The 13,722-nt window shown below is 42.3% G+C and overlaps 1 protein-coding gene across 1 annotated transcript in view; it reads right to left on the bottom strand.

Annotated features, from left to right (window-relative positions):
• Positions 1 to 12,126, bottom strand: part of ZMYND11 (zinc finger MYND-type containing 11) — a 113,453-nt gene extending 101,327 nt beyond the window's left edge. The window contains exon 1 of the mRNA XM_054991195.1: positions 11,936 to 12,126. The gene's annotated coding sequence lies outside the window, so the exon portion shown is untranslated. The remainder of the gene's footprint in view (positions 1 to 11,935) is intronic.
• Positions 12,127 to 13,722: the final 1,596 nt, after the last annotated feature.

Consider the following 13,722-nt stretch of genomic DNA (forward strand, 5'->3'; position numbering starts at 1 on the left):
TGCACACGCAGTTTGCCTGCTTTTCCCTGACTGAATGTTCTTTCACAAACACACAGTTCAGGTTTCCACATAGGTCGTATTTCTCTCAGACAACATACACAAGCTCAGGCTGCACACAGCTTGCCTCTCTTGCCCTGACTGAATCTTTTCTCACGGCTCTCAGTCTAAAACTGCCTTCACTCCGCCCACACTCTCAGTCATCAACCAATCATATCACTCACTCATCCCTCTCTTTCATGCCCCCCCACTCTTCATCTATACCACACCAAGCATTTAAAGACACATGCACACATTTACTTAAAATCATTACACAGGGAGAAAGACAAGAACATATGGATATGGGCAGGATCCTGGCATATGTGAAAGCCCCTACTTGTGCTCTGAATTCTTGACCATCTTGGTTATTAAAATCATATAAACATTGCATGAATGAGCTCTTGATGTCTAGCATAAATCAGTTACTAACTCAAGGCACCTTCCCCTGGCCACTCAAAGAAGCAGTTTGTGTAAATCAATGGTCTTAGACTGGAGTAGCTCTGCTTAGGATTATATTTTGTGAGAGCAATCCTAAACAGATCTACTTAGAAGTAAGTTATATTTTCTTCAGTGGGGCTTACTCCCAGGAAAATGTTCTTCAGATTGCAGCCTGCATCTGCCAGTGAAGATCTGTGCAGATCTATTCTGAATACACTTAACAAAACTCTGCAACCATCACGCTTATGTTTTTCTAAATAAATTATACTTTTGTTTAAGCAAGAAAGATCCTTTTCCCCAAGCACAACTACCCTCATGCGCTGACTTTATTACCAGTTTCTTTATTTTGTTTTATTATTGTTTGCATGCTCTCCTTATACAATTTTTAAAAGAATAAAAATTATATAAACACAGATAAAAAATTCTTACTACCTTAAGAAGATTAAGAATATTATATGAGCTATTTATAATAGTGGAACTTCACTGAAAAGTCATGCAAAAGACAAGGGAGAAAACTCAAATAGAATCTCTTTTGCTAAATCTTCCATGTTTTAATTCAGCATTTTGTTCTTTACTATATTAACGGAGCAAAGCATTCTGCAAATTCAATGGAGCCTGTCCTAAATCTGAGATCAGGTTTAAAGCTGGAATTCTGACTCATATAATACAGTTTCTCTGGCAATGTCAACAATTAGCAGTTACTTTACATACATTCCTACATTTATCAGTGGTCACTAATCACATATGTCACTAGGAAGAACATTTTGACAACACACAAGCTATTCTAATAACAAAATTATTTCCACGCATGCAAACAGTAATAGACGCCAAAGACGCAAAACTGTACCATATCTATAAACTATGTTTATGATGCAAATAATAATGACTAGGGATGTGCGTTTCGGCATTCAGAATGCCGAAAGAATGCCGAAACAAAAGTGTTTCGGCTTCTTTCGGGGAATGCCGAAACGTTTCGGGGAATGCCGAAACGTTTCGGGTAGCCGAAAGAAAAAAGCCGAAACGTTTCGGGATTCTTTCGGCTTTCTTTCGGCTTTTCAATGGGAAAATGCCTCCGTCTTCCCGGACGTCTGGGGGAGGCATTTTCCCACCGAATAAGCCCAAAATTGGTGGGGACCTTCCTCTAACCCTTCTCTAACAACCACCCAAGTTTCAGACAGATTGGACTTTGGGGGGCCATGTTATGGCCCCCCAAAGCAGGTCCCCCCATCCTCCCATAAGAAAGCGAAGGAGCAGCATATTGTTAGCATGCTGCTGCTGATCTTTCTTCATTATTTCCTATGGGGAAAAAATGAAGAGGCAGGCTTCCTTTGCCAGGGGTGGCATTTTGCATGCAAAATGCCCCCCAGCCCTCAGGGGCCCTTCTCCCACCCCTCCTCCCACCCCCCACCAAGGCTCAGCCTGCTCCCACTTGGGGGGGCCATTTCATGGCCTCCCCAAGTAGGTGCTCTAATCTCTACCACTGACAGCTGGGGGAGGCTTGTGTTGCCAGGGGTGGCATTTTGCATGCAAAATGCCCCCCAACCCTCTGGGGCCCTTCTCCCACCCCTCCTCCCACCCCCCACCAAGGCTCAGCCTGCTCCCACTTGGGGGGGCATTTCATGGCCTCCCCAAGTAGGTGCTCTGCTCTCATCTCTACCACTGACAGCTGGGGGAGGCTTGTGTTGCCAGGGGTGGCATTTTGCATGCAAAATGCCCCCCAGCCCTCTGGGGCCCTTCTCCCACCCTTCCTCCCACCCCCCACCAAGGCTCAGACTGCTCCCACTTGGGGGGGCCATTTCATGGCCTCCCCAAGTAGGTCCTCTCAGCCCCTAAAGTCCACCCCTTACAGCCCCACACAAACCCAATTCCCCCCCAGCTGCCACACACAGACCCAAATCCCCACATTAGCCCCTCACAGACCCAAATCCACCCCCACCTGCCCCACACCCATAACCCCAGGAACAGGCTGGCAAAGGCCAGCCCTCTCCCTTTGTTCCCTATGCTGGGAACTTCTAAACTCTCTTTCCCTAGGCAATTCTGCACAGCCCAGGGGTGCCACAATGGTGGGCACACTTCTGAGTGCCAGCTGGTCCCTGTGAAAGAGCACCTGAACCACAGACACCCTCCCTCAAATTCCCCCACCACCTACAGAGATGGCTGGCCAGCCAGCCCCATTGTTCCCTATGATGGGAACCAACTGCACAACAAAGAATAAAACAAGAACAACACAAAATAAAGTTTTAAATTTTTTTTTCTCCCTTCCAAAGTACAAGTAGGCAAAGCATTATGACACATTACACCAGCAGTCCCCCCCGCAGAAAAATAACACAACTCACTTAACATCAGAGAATCACAAAGCATGATACCTGTCAAAAACACTTTATTTCTTGAACAGCTTTAGGTTACACAGCAGGGGGGAACACCAAAGGGCATGGCAGCACTATCTTACACAAAAATAACACAACTCACTTAACATCAGAGAATCACAAAGCATGATTCCTGTCAAAAACACTTTATTTCTTGAACAGCTTTAGGTTACACAGCAGGGGGGAACACCAAAGGGCATGGCAGCACTATCTTACACAAAAATAACACAACTCACTTAACATCAGAGAATCACAAAAGCACAATTCCTGTCAAAAACACTTTATTTCTTGAACAGCTTTAGGTTACACAGCAGGGGGGAACACCAAAGGGCATGGCAGCACTATCTTACACAAAAATAACACAACTCACTTAACATCAGAGAATCACAAAAGCACAATTCCTGTCAAAAACACTTTATTTCTTGAACAGCTTTAGGCTACACAGCAGGGGGGGGGACACCAAAGGGCACGGAAGCAGTATCTTACACAAAAATAACACAACTCACTTCACATTAAAGAATCACCCCAAAAAATAGCTGTCAAAAGCACTTTATTTCTGTAACTGCTTTAGGTTACACAGTAGGAAGGCACCGCAGAGCAGGAAAGCAGTGTACTACGCAAAAATAACACAACTCACTTCACATCAGAGAATCACACAAACACAATTGCTGTCAAAAACGGTGAAGTGGGTTGTATTATTTTTTGTAGTACATTGCTATCATGCCCTGTTGTGCCCTCCTACTGTGTAACCTAAAGCTGTTCAAGAAATAAAGTGTTTTTGCCAGGAATTGTGTTTTTGTGATTCTCTGATGTTAAGTGAGTTGTGTTATTTTTGTGTAAGATAGTGCTGCCATGCCCTTTGGTGTTCCCCCCTGCTGTGTAACCTAAAGCTGTTCAAGAAATAAAGTGTTTTTGACAGGAATTGTGTTTTGTGATTCTCTGATGTTAAGTGAGTTGTGTTATTTTTGTGTAAGATAGTGCTGCCATGCCCTTTGGTGTTCCCCCCTGCTGTGTAACCTAAAGCTGTTCAAGAAATAAAGTGTTTTTGACAGGAATCATGCTTTGTGATTCTCTGATGTTAAGTGAGTTGTGTTATTTTTGTGTAAGATAGTGCTGCCATGCCCTTTGGTGTTCCCCCCTGCTGTGTAACCTAAAGCTGTTCAAGAAATAAAGTGTTTTTGACAGGAATCATGCTTTGTGATTCTCTGATGTTAAGTGAGTTTTGTTTTAATTTTTCTGTGTGGGGGACTGCTGGTGTAATGTGTCATAATGCTTTGCCTACTTGTACTTTGGAAGGGAGAAAATAATTTTTTTAAAACTTTATTTTGTGTTGTTCTTGTTTTATTCTTTGTTGTGCAGTTGGTTCCCATCATAGGGAACAATGGGGCTGGCTGGCCAGCCATCTCTGTAGGTGGTGGGGGAATTTGAGGGAGGGTGTCTGTGGTTCAGGTGCTCTTTCACAGGGACCAGCTGGCACTCAGAAGTGTGCCCACCATTGTGGCACCCCTGGGCTGTGCAGAATTGCCCAGGGAAAGAGAGTTTAGAAGTTCCCAGCATAGGGAACAAAGGGAGAGGGCTGGCCTTTGCCAGCCTGTTCCTGGGGTTATGGGTGTAGGGCAGGTGGGGGTGGATTTGGGTCTGTGAGGGGCTAATGTGGGGATTTGGGTCTGTGTGTGGCAGCTGGGGGGGAATTGGGTTTGTGTGGGGCTGTAAGGGGTGGACTTTAGGGGCTGAGAGGACCTACTTGGGGATGCCATGAAATGGCCCCCCCAAGTGGGAGCAGTCTGAGCCTTGGTGGGGGGTGGGAGGAAGGGTGGGAGAAGGGCCCCAGAGGGCTGGGGGGCATTTTGCATGCAAAACGCCACCCCTGGCAACACAAGCCTCCCCCAGCTGTCAGTGGTAGAGATGAGAGCAGAGCACCTACTTGGGGAGGCCATGAAATGCCCCCCCAAGTGGGAGCAGGCTGAGCCTTGGTGGGGGGTGGGAGGAGGGGTGGGAGAAGGGCCCCAGAGGGTTGGGGGGCATTTTGCATGCAAAATGCCACCCCTGGCAACACAAGCCTCCCCCAGCTGTCAGTGGTAGAGATTAGAGCACCTACTTGGGGAGGCCATGAAATGCCCCCCCCCAAGTGGGAGCAGGCTGAGCCTTGGTGGGGGGTGGGAGGAGGGGTGGGAGAAGGGCCCCTGAGGGCTGGGGGGCATTTTGCATGCAAAATGCCACCCCTGGCAAAGGAAGCCTGCCTCTTCATTTTTTCCCCATAGGAAATAATGAAGAAAGATCAGCAGCAGCATGCTAACAATATGCTGCTCCTTCGCTTTCTTATGGGAGGATGGGGGGACCTGCTTTGGGGGGCCATAACATGGCCCCCCAAAGTCCAATCTGTCTGAAACTTGGGTGGTTGTTAGAGAAGGGTTAGAGGAAGGTCCCCACCAATTTTGGGCTTATTTGGTGGGAAAATGCCTCCTCCAGGCGTCCTGGAAGACGGAGGCATTTTCCCATAGAAAAAAGCCGAAAGAATGCCGAAATAATGCCGAAAGAATCCCGAAAGTCGAAAGCCGAAAGAGATTCTTGTTTCGGCTTTCGGCTTTAACGATAGAGAATCTTCTTTCGGCTTTCTACTTTCGGCTATAGCCGAAAATTTTTGGCTTGCACACCCCTAATAATGACAGTTCTGTAGCATTTATGTGTTACATATATGGCAGATTTAAAATCTTCACAGTCCTAACAAACCTTTTTAAATAGATGGATGAAATCACTTATTTTGTTACAAAGAGTCACTGCAGTATTGGAAAATAACGTGAATAAAGCCTAAGAAAATCAACAAGTAATACAATGAAAAGCAATCAAAGCTCTCTTCGTAAAGCAACCAAAGCAAAGAAAAAGATCAATTCAAAAGAAGTATGACAGTTCAATCCTGAACATAGTAACTCTTCTTAGAATTGCATTGTTAATGGTCTAACCAAATTTTACTATACTCTCACTTTGCAAACTATGTTTCCCATAAAGATTTTGAAGCAAATGAACAAGCATTTATTTAGTTCTAGGAATTGCTTTAAAATGTAAGCCTATGAAAGGAATAATTTTAACAATACTTCCAACTTCTCATATAAAAGAATCAGAAAATGCTTGAATTCCCTCAAGGTGTTCAGTAACACACTCCAAATGGCCATCCAAAAAGTGCTCACAGAATGTGTGAAACAATACTGGGGCTTTTGTGATTAATGAAATATGAACTACATGAAATATGACTTTTGCCACCCCCAAGTCTACTTGCTTTTATTCTTCCTTAAAATATAGATAAATGATGAACGTTCAACAAATGATGACATTTTCGGAGTGAAGCATCTTTTCTTTTTTCATCTGATCTTCATGTCAGCAGGCTTTTTTTTAAAAAGGTGTATTTTATTTTTCGACAAGGAATACTAACAAGCCTGCAAAAGTGATTATTCTAGGATTTCAGACTATTAAAACACAGAATTTTCCTATAGCACATCTCCTATCCAACATTTTGACTGTTGCTAGAACTTTCAAGGCCATGTCTACAATCAGTATGTTTTAAGTTATCGTATTACAGTTTTTTTGATAAATTAGTTGCTTTGTAGAAATGAAAAATTACAACCAAGCCATACTGCTCTGCTCATGCAAACAGGAAATCATTTCCCTAGGCTCTAATGTTTTAAAGGATATGCTGCTTTGTTTCGTTAACTTGCAAAAGCCGGGGAACTACAGTGACATGCTACATTACTGATCTCTTCATAAATACCTCCAACATAACCCTTATTTCATTTCAATCCAATGTTTATTCATTTTCATCCTGTTGGCCAACATCCATTTGAGAAAATTAATCTGGAGTAATCTCTTCTAGCATATTCCTTGGACTACTACGAAGTTGGTTTATCGTTCATGATTTTTTAAAAAAATCTAATTTAATCTTCTGCTATAAATCTATCCCCCCCCCCAAAAAAAGTTCCAAGCCTAAACTTAATGACACAGTCACTACGTCAAGACACACATTAAGGATAAAGTTATGCCAGAAAACTGTATGTGATGCCTAGGAATACTGGCAAAGGCTATTCAGGTCTAACAACCCAACTGCCTCAAGTCCAATATGAGTACAAGTCTAACAGGAGTATAACCCTACAGTGTCACGGCACTGCATCCAACCCTTCAGTTTTGGGAGAAGTTGAACACATGTCAGCTGAAGGGATTTCTGGAAAGGTTTGCAACAACATCCTCTGGCAATTTGAATGTCCATAAATCTCACATGAGGCAAAGTAGAAATGAGAGCAAAAGCCTTTGGCAATAACTGCTCTTCATGACCTTATCTAAACTGGAGATCGGGGCTAAACCTACATATTCATCACTTGCAATATAAGTGCTCTTCCCACTTAGCAGAAAAACCCCTCTTCCCAACTCTACCGCCGATGGTAACTCACCAACTTTTCAAACTGCACAAGATGGAGCTCATCACTTCCAACCCAATACCCTCCCTTGCCCCATTTCTTTTATTGTAAAAAAAATTGACTTTTCTTTGTTTTATTCCCTTTCATTGAAGCCTAGCAGTCAGAGACCTTAGGGTACTTTTTGTCTTCCATGCAAACACTTAGAACTACTTAAAATTATGCATTAAAATAGTAAGATTTTTAAAAATTAAGTGGACTGAGTTTCAGCTTTGAACCCAAATTCAAATCCCTTTGCAACCATGAGGCAACAGGTTTTCTTAGCTTCAAGCCTCAGTCTGACCGATCTCCCAGGATAACTGTTATGATAAATGAAATAAGGATAGTAGAGAGTTTTATACAATGAAGAATACAACACAATATTTGCAGCTTAGTGTTCTAACAGTTTGGTCCCAATCAGGGGAAATAGTTTTGACAGCTTTTAAAATCAGAGCAAGCTCAAAATGCCCTAAAAATCACAGCTATCATATTTGTGGCACTTAAGTGACATTCCTTTTAGGAGAAAGAAATCTGCTTCTGAAGAGCAACCAGAAAAATCAGTGCCTGTAAGTTCTTGATTATCATGGTGTGTACATTTAACAAAATGAAAACCAAATAAGTCACCCAATTCCCATCTAAAGATGTATCTGTGAGTAAAAATGGAATCTTCCACAAATATGAACATAAATATTTGCACATAACTAGGATTCACATCTCTCCTCAAGTCTTTTGATTAAAAAAAAATTGCCAGACTGCACACTGCGTTCATTTTTTCAAAAACTGATGCAAACACCATGGGCTGTGGACACAGATTTACATACACACCCCAAATTATGTAAGCATGCTTTCCTATTCACAAAGAGGTGGTTTAATAATGGAAAAGAGATAGATTTTCCCCACCTTTCGATCACACTTCTGTATTAGTGACTATCAAGGAAGTAGGGTGTATTATTTATTCTGGATAGCTTAATACAAAGTAGAGGGGTGTTACTTTGTGTGCGTGAAATGAAAGTAAGGGTCTGGATGAAACCAGTGTTCAATTCTGCCAGGCCCTGATGCTATCTAATGGACCTTGCTAAACTTAAAGGCTACTCTATTACTTTTTTTAAAAAGTCTCCAATGTAACGTACAATATAATCAAATTAATATAAAACAGACAAAGAGTGTAAATACGCACAACCATAGAATCTAGTAGAAGGTATAGAAAAACACAAGAAGCACAAATAAATCCTTAAAAACCTCAGAGAAATTTAAAAAAAGTCTTAACCTGATGCTTTAATAAGTCATTGTAAGTGCAGGATTCCTTCATGTTCACACTCACAGTCACAAAATACAATGAAACTCCCCTTTTTGAAATCTCTGAATCATTCCATATTTTTTGAATTACAACAGCCCTACAAAGTTTGCATTTTTGCAGCAAACTGCATCCTATTCACAATTTGAGCGGCCAATACTTTAAAGGGATAGCTGTCTGGAAAATTTTAGATACCAGAAATTGAGAAGTAGACTAAAAACAAAAATTATTAGAATTTCATCTAAAATAAGCAATATATTGAACTCCATTGTGGCAGCAGAACATGCTTGATTCATTCCTTTGGAAATTGAATTACAGTTGGAGGACTGGATCAATAGTTAGGATAGCTATTTTTTAAGCGTACCTGAGTAGAGATGGGCACAAAACAGAACACAAACCAAAAAGAACCACAAACCAGCCTGGTTGGTGGAAGCTCCTTTCCACGAACTTCTGAACTGGTATGCTGGTTCGTTTTGTTTGTTTTAAAAAGCAATTTCCATCCTGCAAAGCGGCACGGAAAGGGGCATTTAAATCCACCAATCAGCTGCTTGACCCCAACCAGCAGCTGATAATTTAAACAGCGGGGCTTGGCTGCCCGGCCAGGAACTCCTGGCCAGCCAGCCAAGCCCCACAAGCAGCTGATCGGTGGGTTTAAAATGCCCCTTTTCATGCTGCTGCTAAGCGGCACGGAAAGGGGCATTTAAACCCCATATACGAACCACAAAATGGTTTGCGAACTTGCCCCCATTTGGGGAAATTTGTGGTTCGTGAAAACGCACAAACCAGGAACCACACAGTTCGGTTTTTTCACGGTTCGTGCCCACGCCTATTCCTGAGCATTCAACAAGACTCTTACCCCCCAATATTTCATTTCATAATATGATATAAATATTAAGTGTTTCAGCACAGACTGGGTTGTTGCAATATGCATCTCCTAAGCAGAATACTAAATTGGGATGTAAAGGATCATACTAAGCTGCTGGAGCTGTTTCATTATGTCTTTACATTTCTATTTAAGATAGGATAAGGAAGAAACATTGTTAGTAAATGCCTCCTCTGAGAACACACAATTAGGTGAGGAAGGTGGTTGGAGAAAAGTGTATGTGATTGCTTGAAAATCTGAGAGGACTTCAAAAATCCTAATGAGAACACAGTGCACTGAGTCGTCCATATTTATTTATTTATTTATACCAGCTTTTCTCCCCCACACCCTCCACAATCCAATGCAACATTCAACATTGTTCTCTCCTCTTTCATTCTTATCTTCACAATGATGCTATGAAATAAGTTAGGCTGAGAGAATATTATTGGCCCTGGTCACCCAGTGAACTTCCATATATATTTATATATATAACTGCCTTTACCCAGACAAAGGAATCCCCTAAATCTTTCATATATTCAATTTAGGAATCATTATATAGTGATTCAATACAGGAATCTTTTCTCATTCTCTGGAAGTAAAGGATTACACAAACCAGCCACCTGCCAATACAAACTGTTCATGTATTAGTAGGAGCAGATAGTACAACCTAACCCTTACAATATTTGACAGAATAACCTGTGCTACCTAAGCCTGTGACTTTTCTTTCTTTCTTTGAATTGGCAGCTTTGTTAGATAACTTCAGTGTACTACTGGAAACAATGGATATAACCTAATCAAATAAAAAATATATAATAAAATTAGTTCAATATCACCCACTGCCAAACAAATAAAAAGAGAACTTTAACAAAGAAGATTTCAACCTTCACTAACAGATGTTATAATACATATATGCAAGTCAAGACTCCACCTTCACATACCCCACAAATTATCCTAAAACAACAGTTAGGAACCCAAACAAATTAGAATCCCTCCTCCATCCATTAACTGTGGGAATATTGCCCCATGGCCTTCAACCACCCATTTACAGTGAATACACTAGCAGGGTTAAAGAATATTAATGGGATAACCAAATAATGTTAATGTTACTCCTGAATATATACCTTTTTCGGGGGGGGGGGGAGAAAATCACATAAATATCCTATTTCCCTCCCACCCCATCACTAAAAAAAAATCTCCCCACATCTTATCGGGCATATTGCCCAGGTCCTTCTTTAACACCTTTCTTTTTAGGGGAGGAAGGTTAATCCAACTAACCCTCTTCCTCTAGCTGTCCACGGTGCTGTTTTTAACCTGTCCACACCCAATGACAGCGTATAACCTTCCCACATTTCCTCCCCTTTTCTGAAAGTCTCCCATATGTTTAAAGAGAAACAAACAGAATAAACCCTCCCGTTTCCTCCTTCCCTGATCCCCCTTTTGGGGAGTGGGCGTGGGGACACATTTCACCCTTCCCGAGCCTTTAGGGAAGCCAGGCGTAAAACGCAACCTGTCTCCTTCCAGCGTGGTTTCCCCATAATGAGCTCTTCTCTCCCCCTCCCTTGTCATTTCCCTGTGGCGCCCAAACCCAACCGAGCCCCTGCTGTTAGTCGGTCCAAACCTGTCTCCAAAGCCGCCACAGAGACGTATCACACACGAGAGGGGAGGGAGGCAAACGGGCGTCCTCAGTCTAGGAGGCCCAACCGAGGGTAAAGGGTGCGGCCGAAGAGGGCTGCGCTCCGCCCGGCCTCTCCAGTCACGCGAGTCCCCGGCTCCACGTTCTATGCAGGCCGTAACAGAAAAGTAGCCCCCCCCTCCCCGCCGTTTCTAACATACACACACCCTTTTCCTCTCCCATCCCGTCTCTATATTCTATGCACGCGAATCTCTCACACCTTATCCGCCAGGTAGATACAACTTTATTTTTTAAAAGAGTGGGAAAAAGCCACCCCCTCTTTAAGAAATCGTCAAAAGAAAAGGGGGGTTATTAATACAAGAGGCATCACCAATGCATTCCCATCCCGCGTTATAAAAATTGCACTTAAGATTTCCAGCGATGTCCAAAAAATGATTCTCCATACCCGGGGAGGGAAGGAGGCTACGATCCACTTGGCACAGTCTATCTTCATTAACGGATTCTTTGCCCCTTTCCCCGGTTTTTATTTTATTAAATTGGGGGCTGGGCGATTCTTCCTATCAAAGCAAGAATTCAACCTTTCCCTTCCTCCCCAAGCAGCCTTCTCTCGTATTTCAACGTGTACATGATTTTGTAGTGTGTGTGTGTTTTTTAAGGCGCCATGTTTATAATCCTCCATCATATTTAAAAAAGAAAAAAAAAGGAGAGAAATCCCACATTGAGCAAGAGGCACGGACGCTTCCCTCGCCCCCCAAAGCCGGGGAGAAAAAAAGACACAGATAATCTCCACAGAGCCGTAAATTCAAAGTCGTCCCCCCACCCCGCACGCACACTCCTCCTCCCCAGACTGAAGAGAGTCTCTCTCACCTTGTGCTCTTGGCTGCTGCTCTTTCTGTTGCTGAAGGGGGGGGAGGAAGAAGTTAAACCAGGCGAAACTTTTCAATCCCTTTCCCAGGCCGCGGCTCCCTCCTCCTCCTCCTACATAATTTTTCCCCCCATCGGGAGTTTTATTGTGTCTGAATTTTCTCCCTTCTCTCCTGTCTGTCCACACTTCTAGCTTTCTGGGGTAAACAGGGTTTCAGGATGAAGACACCAGATCTTTGGGAGAAGGAGAACTCTAGTGGCGTCGGGTGGAGTTGCTATTTGTTTCCCCCCTTTTATTATTCCGATTCAATTAAAGAATGGATTCTTCAACTATTGAAACTGGCTGTGTTGGTTTTTGTTTCATCTCGTTTCGTTTCATTTTATAACGTTGAGTCGCCTCATCTCACATAGGAATCGGTTACCATGATGAAGTGGTAACCCGTTCTTATGGAACGTCAATCATATATTTTGTCCACAATAGGGGGTAAAAATCAAATCTAAATTGTTTAAAATGGATCTACCTGAATTCATAGGGGTTTTTAAACTATAAAATTACACTAAAACCCTATTGTATCACAGCTCATATGCTTGTCCACAGTTGACATCACTTTGTGGCATCAAAATGCATTAAAAATTTGATCCTTACAATGTTAACATGGGCTCTGTTGAAATGCACTGTAAAATATAACACACCTCATCTATGTCCACAGACACAGTGCCACAAAAACAAAACAAAAAAGGATGCAGTGCTAAGATATCATCAAGGTGTAGAGCAGAGCTGTGCCTTGGATCCATGTTTTTGTGCACCACAAAGCACAGAATCTGGTTTTTTTACAGTCCAGTCTGTGGATAATTTAAGTATACATTTCAAACGCAAATAATGAGCACCTATACTTCGGATCAATGTGTTTGAACCATGAAGAGCTGAATGTGTGATTGTCAAATTGTAGTGGGTAGGGAATTCACAGGGGATTCTGGAGGATGACATGTAAAAATTACCAGGATCTGGTATCTGAAGAAGGGGGCTCTTGCTCTCGAAAGCGTACATCCTGGAAATCTTATTAGTCTCTAAGGTACCACTGGACTCAAATCCTGCTGTTCTACTGCAGACCAACACGACAACCCACCTAAATCCATCCTCATGAAAATCATAAGGATCAATATTTTTGCACCACTGTGACGCTATGAAGCATCTATGACCTGATGTAAAATAAGGGTGAATGTAAAATAAGGATACATATAGAACTTTTAACTTTTCCTCATAATCATTTTTTAATTTATTTACATTATTTATAGTTTTGTCTTTCTCACTAAGACTCAAGGTAGATTACACAGTGTAAGTCAATACAATCCACAAGATGGGGTATCCAACAGGCAATGTAACAGGATTAGGAGTGCAGAAATCTGAGAAAAATCTAAAATAAAACATAAGTATTAACATGAGATGCTAAACAATGCAGAAATTACATAGTAAGGAATACATGCAGCAACTGACTGTTAAGTACTCCACACAGTGGTATAGTCCACAGTCCCTTTGCTTTGTTTAAAGCATCTTTCTGAACCATTCCATTATAGTATAGCCGTATCACCTGTGTAAAAATATGCTCCTGAATAATTGGTTTTGCATAGTTTGCAGAAAGCCAGGAGAGTGGGAACTTTCCTGTCCTCTTCAGGCAGGCCATCGATAAGGTAGCGGCCACTACAGGGAAAATACATGTATGGGTAGTCGCTGATTTTGTCCGTTTGCAGGGAGGCGCCTGCAGAAGTCCCTGTTCAGATGAGCAAATCTG

The sequence above is a fragment of the Eublepharis macularius genome, chromosome 11 (genome assembly GCF_028583425.1).
Source record: "Eublepharis macularius isolate TG4126 chromosome 11, MPM_Emac_v1.0, whole genome shotgun sequence".
Lineage (NCBI taxonomy): Eukaryota > Metazoa > Chordata > Lepidosauria > Squamata > Eublepharidae > Eublepharis > Eublepharis macularius.